We start from the raw sequence: 15,493 nt of genomic DNA, 5'->3' as shown, positions 1-15,493 counted from the left end.
GATGAAAGTGATAGAGCACCAGATGCCCTATCATAAAGTAAGAACATGTCTTGTAAAATAATGCATCCTTGATACGACAGTCATCCCAACTACTTTCGATCTTGGCAACCTCTGCTTAATGGCTGGGCTCGGCACCATCATCCGAGTCTAGCCTTGAAATGAACTCTCAGGATAAGCTTGATATTTGGAAATACATCAACAGTGGGATTTGTCCTTCAGGCATATTTGAGAACAGTTCATTGTAAGTGTCATTGAGAAAACTATAAAAAGTGCTTTATAAAGAAAGCCAAAACCTCACTACACCAGTCTGTCCAGTTACAAGTCAAACAACCACACTGTTCAGAGCAGGTGCCTGTGGGCTGTCAGCTGCCCTCTGTCCTGGGCCCCTAGATCATAGGGAAGGGACAAGGATGTCACAGCGGTGCATCTTTCTCCAAACTAGACCACAAACCCAGATGGGTCTGTTCCTCCCAAATCAGATCCAGCCCCTGAAAGGGAAAGCTTGTTCTCTTCACAAATTCCCTATGGCAAGGCCACACCACACTGACGAGCATTTACGGTATCATGTGGTTACCAAACCAGATCTTACACAGTAGACCAAGGAAACTCTCAGGGTCCACTGGGAACATGCCATCCATTCAGCCATGTGGAGCTCTGGAAAACCACCTAACTCCTGGCAGCCAGGAGTGCCACGGGACCAGGATGAACCACCAAGGGCCTACAAAATTTGTGTTCTATCACTTGAGGCACCAGCTAATGAACAACTGTAGATGCCAAGGTCCAAATGCACCTGGATAATTTCTGACAAAGACTAAATCATAAAGCTAAATAAACGCTGGCAGTATCCAAGCGTGTTTCCACCTAGCTCCACCCTCGGTGACTTGTACACAACTTCCTGTTCGTTACAGACGAGTTACACGAAGAAGGAAAGTGTAAACAGTCATGTCTGCTCGATTGAGAACAGCGTCAGGATGCTTTTCAAGGAAGGGGGACCTGGCTGGCTCAGTAGTAGAACGTGGGACTGAAGCCTGGGGTTGTGGGTTCGAGTCCCATAATGGATGTAGAGATTATTTCAAAATAAAATCTTAAAAAAAAAAAAATGCTTTCCAAGGCCAGATCCCTTTCTTTGCTAAACATTAAAGTCCACCTACACTGACCTGGGATGCACGGGGAGGGTGGGCCTACAGAGTTTAATACCCAGCCTGTGTCAATGGTCTATTATTCAGAGTGTGGCCCACAGTAACCTGGAACCCTGTTAGGAATACGGAATCTTGCCCTCACCCAAGGCCCCCTGAATCAGAATTTTCATTTTCACAGGACCCTTAGGTAATTCATATACAAATGAAATTTGAGAAGTGTTGAAGAGGGCTCAGAGTTCTGGTTCCATGGCGTCAAACAAATAGCTAACTTCCTTGGCCCTTGTTCTCTTTGCCTACAGAGAAGGAAATACTTGCCCTGTTTCATGCAACTGTTTCATGCAACTGTTATGAAACCTTAATGGGAAAATCATGTTGAAAAGCTTAAATGCTCTCCGTAAATAGGATTCACTAACTTTGTAAACTGCAAAACCAAAACATCTCTGATAGGGTGAGGGGCCTTCCTCATCAAAACCAGTAACAGTAGCCTCTGTATTTGACGTGGCAGGAAGTCATCTATTTTTTAAGGTCACTTGCCAGTCATACATCTCGAACTATAATTTTACTTTCCCGACGTTCTTCCTTCTGAACGGCTTTTCAAAACTTAAGGGACTGTGGATCCAACCCAGCTAATTAGGATTGCAATAAGAAGATCTATAGCATTTGGAAAGCTGAAGAGAAACCAGGGGATACCTTGGTCACAAAGACCACTTGTCCACACAGTAATCCCTGCTCTAGAGCCTCTTGTGACCTCCCTTTTATTATTGACCTCCCTTTTTTTATTGTTGAAATTGCCGTAGCTGGGGAAGCAGTACAGGTAATGCTACCTCAGACATGAAAACGGCCCTTGGTAAATATATTGGCTCATGAAATTTGTCCTTAGAAAAGACTTGAATCCCTGTTAGAAAACAGAAAAACACTTAGAGAAAATATATGGAATTTGATACCTTCACTCATTTCCAAAACATACTTAGATTTACGGAGAAGTTGCAAAGATACTACAGAAAGTTTCCTTGCACCTTCACTCAGCTTCCCCTAATGTGAACATCTTACATAACCACGGTCTACTTGTCAAAACTAAGACTTTAACACTGGAATGACACCATTAACTAGATTAGGACTCTATTTGGATTTCACCAGTTTTCCCACTAATGTCCTCTCTCTGTTCTAGAATTCAGTCCAGGCTACCACATTGCAATTTAGCATTCACTCTTTTTTTTTTTTTTTTTTTTTTTTTAATGAGCAAACTGTGCTTAATATAGGATATTGTGCTTTGGATTTTTAAATACTGTGGTTATAAGAAATTTCCAACATACAAAATAACATGTCTACATGCCATCATCAATATGCCACAGTTATTAAAATTTTGCCACATTTGCCTTAAATCTCTTTTTTAAGGTATAAGTAAAATGTTAAAGATAGGACAAAACACCTCTTCTTTGCCTTATGAAGTCAACATAGGTCATTCACATGTATTTTTGTACCTTTACTACACATAAATAAATTCATAAAACATACTCTTGTGAACTTTTAAGATTTAAATAGGTAATGTCAAACTGTACATTTTATATGCAATTTTACTTTTGACTCAACATAATTTTGAGGTTTCTCCAGTAGATCTGATTCATTCATTTTAATTGCCACCTGGAGTATACTCATTATGAATAAGCCGCACTTACGTATCCAGGCTCCTGAGATGCTGAGGCTGTTTCTACTTGTTCATTGTTGTACTCTGGGCTGTAATGAATGTGGATGTTTATACATTGTTCCCTTATATAAATATATATAGAATTTCTCTCATCTAGGAATGAGCACTGGGTGTTATACTATATGTTGGCAAATTGAACTTAAATAAAAACAAATGAAAAAAATAAAAATTAATAAAAAAAAGAATTTCTCTCATCTAGAAGTGGAACTTTTTTTAGGATCTTATTTATTTGACAAGGAGAGAGAGTACAGAGGGGAAGGGGCAGAGGGAGAGAAAGGATCTCAAGCAGACTCTCCTCTGAGCATGGAGCCTGATGCAGGGCTTGACTTCAAGACCCTGAGATCATGACCTGAGCCGAAATCAAGAGTCAGATGCTCAACTGACTGCGCCACCTAAATGCCCCTAGAAGGGGGATTTCTGAGCATGAGGTATGTGCATCTTCAATGTATTAGGTATGGTAAACTATCCAAAAAATATTCTGAAAAGTTAAGTTTCTTTTTTTTTTTAAAGATTTTATTTACTTATTCATGAGAGACACAGAGAAAGAGACAGAGACACAGGCAGAGGGAGAAGCAGGCTCCCTGCAGAGAGCCCAATGCAGGACTTGATCCCAGGACCCTGGGATCACAACCCAAGCCAAAGGCAGATGCTCAACCACTGAGCCACCCACGCGTCCCAAAAATTAAGTTTCTGTCAGCAATACGTAAGACTTTTATTTGAGAGCTCACTAAAATTTTATTTTGCCAGACATTAACTTTTGCCCTTCTAATAAGCGGGTAAAGTTGGCTCAGAGTTGTTTTAATATACATTTCTCTAATTACTAGCAAGGTTGAGCAACTTTTCAAGTGCTGATTCTGAAGCCTGGATTTGTACCTAGTTTTGTTTTGTTTTTGTCACTTTATCCCTGTCTGATCTTGGGCAATCTTTTTGATTCTATTTTTTCAATTACAAATGAATTAAATGAGCAAATACAGGCAAAGCACATAGAAAAGAGACTGGCATTTTGAGATGCCCCAGATTCACCGGATATTTCCTTCCCTAGACTTGGAACCATCTGCCATGATTCTTTTTACCAGGGTATGGTATTTCGAGATTACTGTCTGAACTCTAGGAGTGCTTATTGCAACTGTTTTCTCATTGTATTCACATTGTTTCTAAGGCTTTTAGCGAATGAAACTAAAAAATATGTATTTTTAAGGAAAGTACATCACGATTTTATATTGGTATTTCCAATCCAAATTTAAGATGACACATTTTCACTTGTGTCTCGTATTCTTTTTTTTTTTTCTTAAATTGAAAATCTTGGTTCCTAACAACAATCATGTGATTACTTAGTTGCTTTATCCTACTAAATATACAGCAGTTTCAAAATATAATAACAATTTTATTAACAATATGATTATTGAAAGCAGTCTTCTAAAAAAAACGGTCTTTGCAGTTCTTTTTATAACTAGGCAGTGTTTCATGAGGGATATGGAGCCATATTATTAGCTTTTAAATTATGTGAAATTTCTCTGTGCAATTATGCCACTAACTCGATATGCACTTAGGCTCATTTGTTCTATTTGGCTTTTCTTTTCAGTAGTTTTTTTAAACAGCATTATTGAGATATAATTCACTTACCATAAAATTCACCTATTTAAAGATGCACTTAAATGGTTATCAGCATATTCAGTAGTGCAATGATCACCACAGTAACATTTTCATAGCTTCAAGAAGAAATCTAGTACCTCTTGGCTATGACCACTCAACATTTCCCCACAGCCCCCACTCCATAACCTAATGCAACCACTAATTTATTTTGTCTCTATATTTTCCTATTATGGACATCTCATATAAATGAAATAATTTAATACGTAGTATTTTGAGACTAGCCTCGTCCACGTTAGCACGTATCAGCACTTCATTCCTTTTTAAGGTTGAACAATGTCCCATTATATGGATATGCCAAATTTTGTAGATCCATCCGTCATTTCATGAAGATTTAGTTTTTTTTTCCACCTTTGATGATTATCAATAATGCTGCTATAGACATTTGTGTACAAGTTTTTGTGTGGACATATATTTACATTTCTCTTGACTATATACCTAGGAATAGAATTGCTTGGTCAAATGGTAATTCCATGGTTCAACTTTTTTGAGGACCACTGGAGTGTTTTCCAAAGTGGATGTATCACTTTACATTCCAAAAGTGTATGAGGGTTCTGATTTCTCTATATCCTTGTCAACTCTTGTCAAAAGATGTCAACATCCTTTGTTATTAGTGTCTTTGTTATTCTAGCCATCCTAGTGGATATGAAGAGATATGTCACTGTGGCTTTGATTTTCATTTCCCTGATAGTTATGTGCATTTCTTCTTTAGTGAAATATTTTTTTGGAGATCCTTTGCTTATTTTAGTTTAGTAAGAACAATCAATATAAGATTTCTTTGTCCTCTTAAAAATTGAGTAATTTATTTCTTGTTATTGAGTTGTAAGAGGCCTTTATATAATTTTAGATACTAGTCCCTTATCAGATATATGATTTGCAAATATATTCTCTCAGTGTTCTCAGTGTGTTGTCCTTTTAACTTTTTTGATAGTGTCTTTTGAAGCACAGAGTCTGAAGTCTAGATTAAGTTCAATTTATCTATTTCTTTTGTTGCTTGTGCTTTTGTATCATTTCCAAGAATCCATTGCGAAATCCAAGGTCATGAAGATTTACCCCTATATTTTCTCCTTAGAATTTCATAATTTTGCCTTTTATGTTTAGGTTTTTAATCAATTTTTAGTATAGTGCTGCCGAAGTGAGCACTAGGTCTTTAATCAATTTTGAGTTAATTTTTGTATATAGTATGAGGTCACAGTCCAATTTTATTATTTTATGTGTGGCTATCCAGTTGTCCCAGCACTATTTGTTGAAAACGCTACTGTATCTCCATTGATTGCCATAGCATCCTTGTTGAAACCTCAATTGACAATATATGGGTTTATTTCTGGACTTTCAATTCTATTCCATTGATCTATATGGCTAGCTTTACGCCAGTAACAATATCTTGATCACTCTTGCTTTGTAGTAAGTTTTGAAATCAGGAGGTCTGATTTCAGACCAATTTAGGTCCAACTTTATTCTTCCTCAAGATTATTTTGGCTATTTTTTAACAATATCAAATCTTCTAATCCATAAACATAGGACATCTTTTCATTTATTTATATTTCTTTCAACAATGATTTGTAGTTTTCAGAGATCTTATTTTATTTTTTTAAAGATTTTATTTATTTATTTGACAGAGATAGAGAGAGAGAGAGCGCAAGAAAGGGGAGCTGCAGGGAAAAGGAGAAGTAGGCTCCCTGCTGATCAAGGAGCCCGATGCAGGACTGGATCCCAGGGCCCTGGGATCATGACCTAAGCTGAAGGCAGACGCTTGACCGACTGAGCCACCCAGGCACCCCTCAGAGTATATATTTTAAAGTTTTGTTAAATTTATTCCTATTATTCTTTTTGATTTCATTATAAATTGGAACTGTTTTCTTAATTTCATTTTTTATTTGTTCAGTGCTACTGTATACAAATACAATTTCTGTGTAGGACACTGACCAGTGTCCTACAATCTTACTAAACTCATTCATTAGTCCCAATAGTTGTTTAGTAGATTCCTTAGGATTTTCTACATACAAGATTATGTTATCTGCAAATAGAGATGGCTTTACTTCTTTCCTTTCCAATCTGAATGCCTTTTATTTCTTTTTCTTGTCTAATTACTCTGGCTGGAACCTCTAGTACATTATTGACTAGACATGGCAACAGTGGTATCTTTGCCTTATTCCTGGCCTTAGGAAGGCATTCAGCCTTTCACCATTAAGTAGGATGTTGGCTGTGGGTTTTTTGTAGATGCCTTTTTTTCAGATAGAGATTCTTGTTTGCTACTATTTTGTTAAAAATTTCTGCATTGATATTTATGAGAGGTCATGGGATAGTATAATTTTTGTTTCTTGAGTGTACTTGTCTGGTTTTGGTATCAGGGTAACAGTGGCATCAGAGAATAAAATGAGAACAGTTCTTTCCCCTTCTATTTCCTGGAACAGTGTATGAAGAATTGGTATTAATTATTCTTTAAATATTTGGTAGAATTTTCCAGTGAATTGTAAGAACTTTGCAAAATATACATACCTCAAATCATTATGTTGTACACCTTAAGTTTACATAATCTTCTATGTCAATTGTATCTCAATAAGGGGGATCCCTGGGTGGCTCAGCAGTTTGGCGCCTGCCTTTGGCCCAGGGCGTGATCCTGGAGTCCTGGGATCGAGTCCCACGTCGGGCTCCCAGCATGGAGCCTGCTTCTCCCTCCTCCTGTGTCTCTGCCTCTCTTTCTCTCTATGTCTATCATAAATAAATAAATAAATCTTAAAAAAAAAACTGGGGGAGAAAAAGGGAATTCATCAATGAAGTCATCTGAGTCTGGACCTTTCTTTGTGGGTAGTTTTAAAATGACAAACTCAATCTGTTTTCCATTTATATTTTCTATTTCTTCTTACTCAGTTTTTGTCTTCTTAGGAATTTGTTCATTTTATCTAAATCATCTAATTTTTTAGCAAATAAATGTTTATAATATTCCCTTATAATCTTTTTTATTTCTGGAAGGTGAGTAGTAATGCTCCCTCTTTGATCTGAACTTTCTCTCTCTCTTCTTCTTGATCAATCTAGCTAAAGGTTTGTCAACTTTGTTGTGCTTTTCAAAGAACCAACTTTTTGGTTTATTAATTTTCTCTATTATTTTTCTATTCTCTACTTCTTTCATTTCTGTTACATAGCCGCTGATATTCTTGGCTTGCTTGTCTCTGCATGGAAACTCTGCTTTATGAATGAGCTGGGGCAAGGGGAATCAGACCCCAGTACTTTTGGTGTGCCAAACACAACATAGAGTCTCTGTCTCATGAGTGGGAGCTGGGAGGGAGAAGGAAAACCCTGTGTTTTTGGCTGTATCCATCTGGAATGGAGTTTCCATCATTCTGAGTTTCAAAGGAGAGGGAGAGGGTCATGGTTCAGATGTCACAGATTCTTACTGTTATTACTAAGTTTTAGCGGGTTTTGTTGAATAAATGTTTCTTCATTTGCTAACTGGCCTAACGACCATTTCTAGAGAATGAAGATTTAAAAGTGATTTCCACCAATGTCACTGTGGAGAGGTACCACAGAGGTCTTAATATTGCCATGCCAGAAGTACACCCTTAAGGGTTCCTTTTTAATTTTTAAATTTGATTGTACAAATATATCACATATTTACACAATTCTAAACTTAAATCTATTGAACAAGATATATTTAGAGAAATCCATTCCTATTCCTGCCCTTTCCACTCTGTTGCATCTGCCTACTGATAAAGTTAATTTTTAAAATTGAGATATAATTAATATGTTTTAACATTCATCCTTTTTAAAGAGTACAGATTCAGTGGGTTTTAGTGTATTTTAAAACTTGTGCAGCAATCGCTAATTTTAGAATACTTCACTTTCACCAAAAGAAATCTCCTTTCCTTTAGCAGTCCCCTCAAATTCCCCACTCCTCCCAGCCCCTGGCAATCACTAATCTACTTTGTTTCTTTGTGAGTTTGTCTATTCTGAACTTCTCAGATCAATGGAATTATATACAATATGTGACCTTTTGTGATGGACTAATTTCACTTAGCATAATGTGTTCAGTGTTCCTTTTCCATGGCTGAATAATATTCCATTGTGTGGATATAGCACAACTGTTTACACATTCATAAGTAGTTGGACATTTGGGTTGTTTCCATTTTTTGGCTATTATGAATAATTCTGCTATGAACATTCATATTCAAGTTTCTGTGTGGACATACGAATGTTCTTTTCTCTTCAGTATATATCTAGGAGTGGGAATTGCTGGTTATAAACAACTTTTTTAAAAAGAGTTTTTGTTTTATTCCATTAATTCTATCATCTACCTATCTAGATATACATCACATCTACTTTCTTAGATAAATGGTAGCATTATACACATATGCTTTTCTTCACTTTCTTTTTTTTCATTTAAATCATATCCAGGAATGGGGCACTGGGGTGGCTCAGTTTGTTCAGCATCTGCCGTTAGCTCAGGTCAGGATCCAGAGGTCCTGGGATCAAGCCCTGAATTGGGCTCCCTGCTCAGCAGGAGAGTCTGCTTCTCCCTCCCCGTCTGCCTCTGCTCGTGTGTGCTCTCTCTGTCACCCACTCTCTCTCTCAAATACATAAATGAAATCTTTAAAAGAAATAAATAAAATATAACGAGGAAGACAAAATTAAAAGTATACATGCTGGGCATCAGGCCATATCAGTATATAAAGATATTCCTCACTTCATTTTACAGCTGAATGATCAGGATGTGCCATGATTTATTCACCTTCAACCAAAAACCTTTTCATAGATATTTGTTTTATAGTCTCTTGCTATTAAAAATTGAACTGGAGGGATCCCTGGGTGGCGCAGTGGTTTAGCGCCTGCCTTTGGCCCAGGGCGCGATCCTGGAGACCCGGGATCGAATCCCACGTCGGGCTCCAGGTGCATGGAGCCTGCTTCTCCCTCTGCCTGTGTCTCTGCCTCTCTCTCTCTCTCTCTCTCTGTGTGACTATCATAAATAAAAAAAAATTGAACTGGAATAAATTGCCTTATAGTATATGCCTTTTGCAAATGCATATTTTCATTCAGTTCTTAAATTTTATTTTTTTATTTTTTATTTTTTTTAGTTCTTAAATTTTAATTCCAGTATAGTTAACATATAATGTTATGTTAGTTTCAGGTGTACAACAATTCTTTTTTTTTTTTTTTTGGTGTACAACAATTCTATGCATGACTCAGTGCTCATCATGATCAGTGTACGCTTTAACCTCATCACCTATTTCACCCATCCCCTCTCCAACCTCTGCTCTGGTGACCATCATTTGTTCTCTATAGTTAAGAATCTATTTCTTGGTTTGCCTCTCTCTATTTCCTTTGTTTGTTATTTTGTTTCTTAAATTCTACCTATGAGTGACATCAAATGGTATTTGTCTTTCTCTGACTTACTTCACTCGGCATAATACTCTCTAGCTCCACCTATATCATTATAAATGGGAAGATTTTATTATTTTTTATGGCTGAATAATATTCCATTGTATCTATATACCACGTTTTCTTTATCTAGTCACCTATCAATGGACACTTGGGCTATTTCCATAATTTGGCTCTTGTAGATAATGTTACTAAAAACATCAGGGTGCATGTATCCCTTTGAATTAGTATTTTTGTATTCTTTAGGGAAATAGTAGTGCAGATGCTGGGCTGTAGGGTAGTTCTAATTTTAACGTTTTGAGCAACCTCCATAGTGTTTTCTACAGTGGCTATATCAGTTTACATTCCCATCAACAGTGTAAAAGGATTCTTTTTCTTCACATCCTTGCCAACACTTGTTGTTTCTTGTGTTTTTGATTCCAGCCATTCTGACAGGTGTGAGGTGATATCTCCTTGTACTTTTGATTTACATTTCCCTAATGATAAGATGAGTGATGTTGAGCATTTTTTCATGTGTCTGTTAGCCATTCTTCTTTGGCAGAATGTCTATTCATGGCTTCTGCCCATTTTTAAATTGGATCATTCATGTGGGGAATATCAGGGAGGAAGACAGAACATGAGAGACTCTTAACTCTGGGAAACGAACAAGGGTCAGTGGAAGGAGAGGTGGGCGGGGGATTGGGGTGACTGGGTGACGGGCACTGAGGGGGACACTTGATGGGACGAGCACTGGGTGTTATACTATATGTTGGCAAATCGAACTCCAATAAAAAAATATACAAAAAAAGAAAAAATAAATTGGATAATTCCTATTTTGGGTGTTGAATTTAAAGTTCTTTATATGTTTTGGGTACTAACCCCTTATTGGATATGTTACTTTCCAATATCTTCTCCCATTCAGTAGGTTGCCTGTAGGTTTTGTTGATTGCCTTCTTCATTGTTCAGAAGCTTTTTATTTTGATGCTTATTTTTGCTTTTATTTCCCTTGCCTCAGGAGGCATATCTAGAAAAATGTTGCTGTAGTTGATCACCGAGATATTACTGCCTGTGCTCTCTTCTAGGATATTTATGGTTTCAGGTCTGACATTTGGGTCTTTACTCCATTTTGAGTTGATTTTGTGTATAGTGTAAGACAGTGGTCTTGTTTCATTCTTCTGCGTGTTGCTGTCCAGTTTTCCCAACACCATTTGTTGGAGAGACTTTTTCCCACGATATATTCTTTCCTCCTTTTTCAAAGATTAATTGACCATATAATTGTGGGTTTATTTCTGGGTTTTCTATTCTGTTCCATTGACCTATATGTCTATTTTTGTGCCAGTACCATACTATTTTGATTACTAGAGCTTTGTAATATACTTGATGTCTGGAATTGTGATACCACCAGTTTTGTTTCTCTTTTTTAAGGTTTCTTTGGCTGTTCAGGATCTTTTGTGGTTCCATACAAATTTTAGGATTGTTTATTCTTCTGTTAAAAATGCTGTTGGTATTTTGGTAGGGATTGCATTACGTCTGTAGATTGCTTTGGGTAGTATAGACACTATAACAATGTTTGTTCTTCTAATCCATGATTGTGGAATGTCTTTCCATTTCTTTGTGTCATCTTCAATTTTTTTCATCTTTTATAGTTTTATAGTTTGAAAAGTACGGGGCTTTCTTCTCCTTGGTTAGGTTTATTCCTAGATATTTTATTGTTTATTGGTGTAATTGTAAATGAGATTGTTTTCTTAGTTTCACTCACTGCTGCTTCATTATTAGCATATAGGGATACAACAGATTTCTGTACATTGATTTCATATCCTGTGAATTTACTGAATTCATTAACCAATTCTAGTAGTTTTTTTGTAGAGTCTTCAGGGTTTTCTATATATAGTATCATGTCATCTGCAAATAGTCTAAGTTTTAAGGCTTCCTTTCCAATTTGGATACCTTTTATTTCTTTTTGTTGTCTGATTGTGACTAGTACTTCCAGTACTATGTTGACTAAAAGTGGTGAGAACGGACATCCTTGTCTTGTTCCTGACCTTAGGGGAAAAGAATACCCCATTTAGTATGATGATTGCTGTAGGTTTTTCATATAAGGCCTTTATTTTGTGGAGGCATATCCCCTCTAGACCTGCTTTGTTGAGGATTTTTTATCATGAATGGATGTCCCAAAGACTTTGGACCTATGTGTTTTCATTTTTATTTGTTTCCATGTATTTTTTAAAATTTCTTTGATTTCTTGGTTGACCGTGTAGTAGTCACAGTCGTGTAGTAGCATGTTACTTAACGTTTATGTATTTTTCCTCTTTACAGATTTTTTCTTATACTTGATTTCTAGTTCCATATCATTATAGTCAGAAGGTGCATGGTAGAACTTTGTTCTTTTTTAATTTGTTGAAACTTGTTTTGTAGCCTAATGTGTGATCTGTTCTGGAGAATGTTCCATGTACAATTGAAAAGAATGTGCACTCTGCTGTTTTAGGGTGGAATGTTCTGGATATATCTGTTAAATTCATCTGATCCAGTGTGTCATTCAAAGCCACTCTTCCTTGTTGATTTTCTGTTTGAATGATCTGTCCATTGATATAAGTGGGGTGTCAAAGTCCCCTATTATTATTGTATTACTATGAACTAGTTCCTTTATGTTTGTTATTAGCTGCTTTATGTATTTGGGTATTCGCATGTTGGGTGCATAAATATTTACAATTGTTACATTTTCTTGTTGGATTGTCTGTTTAATAATTATATGGTGTTCTTTGGCTTTGGTTACACCCTTTGTTTTAAAGTCTATTTTTTCTGCTATAAGTATTGTTACCCCAGTTTTCTTTTTACATCCATTTGCTTATAAAAGTTTCTCCATCCCCTCATTTTCAATCTGCATGTGTCTTAGGTCTGAACTGAGTGTCTTTCAGGCAACATTTAGATGGATTTTTTTTAATTCATTCGGTCACCCTATGTCTTTTGATTAGAGTGTTTAGTCTATTTACATTCAAAGTAATTACTGATAGGCATATATTTATTGCCATTTCATTATTTGAGGTTGTAGAATTTCTGTGTTCCTTCTTGTCCTCTTCTCTCACCATATGTTGGCTTTCTGTAGTGATATACTAGGAATTCTTTCTCTTTTTGCATATATATTATTGGTTTTTGATTTTTGGTTGCCATTAGGTTTGTATATAACATTTCTTCATAAAGCGGTCTATATTAACTTGATGGTGCTTTTGTTTGATCCCATTCTTTTGTCCTCTTCTCCCCACACTTAGGGTTATGGTGCAATACTATATATCCTTCTATTTTGTGAGTCCTTTGACCGATTTTTACAAATATATTTAGTGTTTTTTTCCTCTCTTCCTACTTTTCCTACTCTAACTTATGGTCTTTCCTTTTCACTCCAAGAGTCTCCTTCAACATTTCTTGTAGGGCTGGTTTAGTGGTCATGAACCTCTTTAGCTTTTACCTGGGAAACTCTCCATTTGTCTTTCTGTTGTTAATCATAGCCTTGCTGGATAGAATATTTTTGGAAGTCCTGTCAGCACTTCAAATATATCATGCTACTCCCTTCTGGCCTGCAAAGTTTTTGCAGAAAAATTTGCTGATAGTCTTATGAGATTTCCCTTGTATGTAACTATCTTTTCTCTTGCAACTTTTAAAATTCTCTCTTTATCACTACCTCTTGGCATTTTAATTACTATATTTTGGTGTGGACCTCCTTGTATTGATTTTGTTGGGGGATCTCTGTACCTCCTGGATCTGGATAATTGTTTCCTTTCCCAGATTTGGGCATTTCTTTAAATGAAATTTCTTTAAATAAATTTTTTATACCCTTTTCTCACTTCTTCTTCTGGGATCCCTATAATGCTAATGTTATTATGCTTGATGAAGTTGCTGAGTTCCCTAAGTCTATTCTCATTTTGTATAATATTTTTCGCTCACCTGTTCAATTTGGTTACTTGTCATTACTCTGTCTTTCAGGTCATTAATTAATTAATTAATTAATTCCTCTGCTTCTTCTAACCTGCTATTTATTCCATTAAGTGTATTTTTAATTTCATTTATTGTGTTCATCACTGATTGGTTCTTTTAAATGTTTTTTTAAGGGTCTCCCTGATGTCTTTAATTAATTAATTCCTCTGCTTCTTCTAACCTGCTATTTATTCCATTAAGTGTATTTTTAATTTCATTTATTGTGTTCATCACTGATTGGTTCTTTTAAATGTTTTTTTAAGGGTCTCCCTGATGTCTTCCACTCTTTTCCCAAGTCCTATTAGTATTTTTATGGTCATTACTTTAAATTCTCTGTAGGGCATATTACTTACACCTGTTTCACTTATGTCTCTTGCTGTGGTTTCGTCTGTTCTTTTATTTAGGACATGTTCCTCTGTCTCCTCATTTTCTCTACCTCTCTGTGTCTCTTTCTCTGTGTTAGGAAAGTCAGCTATATCTCTTGCTTTTGAAGGTAATGGTCTTATGAAGAAGAGGTTCTATGGTGTCCTGTAGTGTAGTAGCCCCTGTTTCCCGGGAGTATCTCTTATGTGTGTTGTGTGTACACTGCTATTGATTCCTGGCCTCTTTCCTTTAGTTCAGTCATCTGCAGAGGCTGTCTTTGCCTATTGGGGGCAGTGTTTACTCCTGCTGTGTGGGGCACATTTTCACAAGGTGTGCACTGGTATTCTTATGATATGAGACCTGCCACCATTGCTGCCAAAACAGAGGTCCTGCAGAAGGCAGGTCAGAAGACAGTGCTGGTGAGATTTGTGCCGGTCTTCTGGGAGGGTCTGCAGTGCCAGGACTGTGGCAATCATGACTGGTAAGGGTGGATCTGCCAAAGTGCAGGGGGGCGGAGCTTGGTGTAAGCAAGTTAGGCAGCAAATGTTCACACTGCACTGGTTCCTACAGGTGGCCCTGTGCTCACATTGCGGGGCAGGGGAGGGAAATGACACCTGCCAGTTTCTTAGTTCCCAGAGGGGTCTCCCTGTGATCCATGAGTTTTGGGGCAATGCGCTGACATGAGTAAATTACTCTCCATCTCACACACCACAGATGTTTTTCAAATTGCTGCTTCTATGCTGTATCTCTGCTGGCTGTGAAGCTGTCCCTTTAAGGGTGGGGACTCCACTTCCTAATGCCTTCTAGATTCTCCCACAGCCCATTAATTTCTTAAAATTCCAGGCTTTAAGTTCTTCTGGTTGTAAGAACTCGTGAATTTCAGCCCTTCTTGCCTTCAAGGCCAAAAGTTATAGGGATTTGTCTTCCCTGTGTGGGCTCCCTGGTATGATAGTCTGTTTCTCACCCTTCTCTGAGACCTGCTTGTCTCTCAATGATGAATGGCCATGGTCCCTTTTGCTCCCAAACCACATTTTAACCCTTCTTACCTTCTTCAATATGGCCTCTTATCTACCTTTAGTTGCAGAGTCTGTTCTGCCAATCTTCAGCTCATTTTATGGGTTATTTACACTGATGTGACTGTTACCTAGTTGTATCCGTGGGATGAGGCAAGCTTAGGGTCCTCCTACTTTGCCATCTTCCCAGCATTTAGATGTGTAAATATATTTTTGGGATAAATTCTTAGAAGTGAGGATTTGGGGTCAAAGAATATATCCAATTGGACATTAGCAAATTCCCTTCCATTCTATTTTACATTCCT

Source organism: Nyctereutes procyonoides, unplaced genomic scaffold, assembly GCF_905146905.1.
Source record: "Nyctereutes procyonoides isolate TBG_1078 unplaced genomic scaffold, NYPRO_anot_genome, whole genome shotgun sequence".
In the NCBI taxonomy this organism is placed as follows: domain Eukaryota; kingdom Metazoa; phylum Chordata; class Mammalia; order Carnivora; family Canidae; genus Nyctereutes; species Nyctereutes procyonoides.
The sequence above is the reverse complement of the archived record's forward strand: the minus strand, read 5'-3'. Positions refer to the sequence as shown.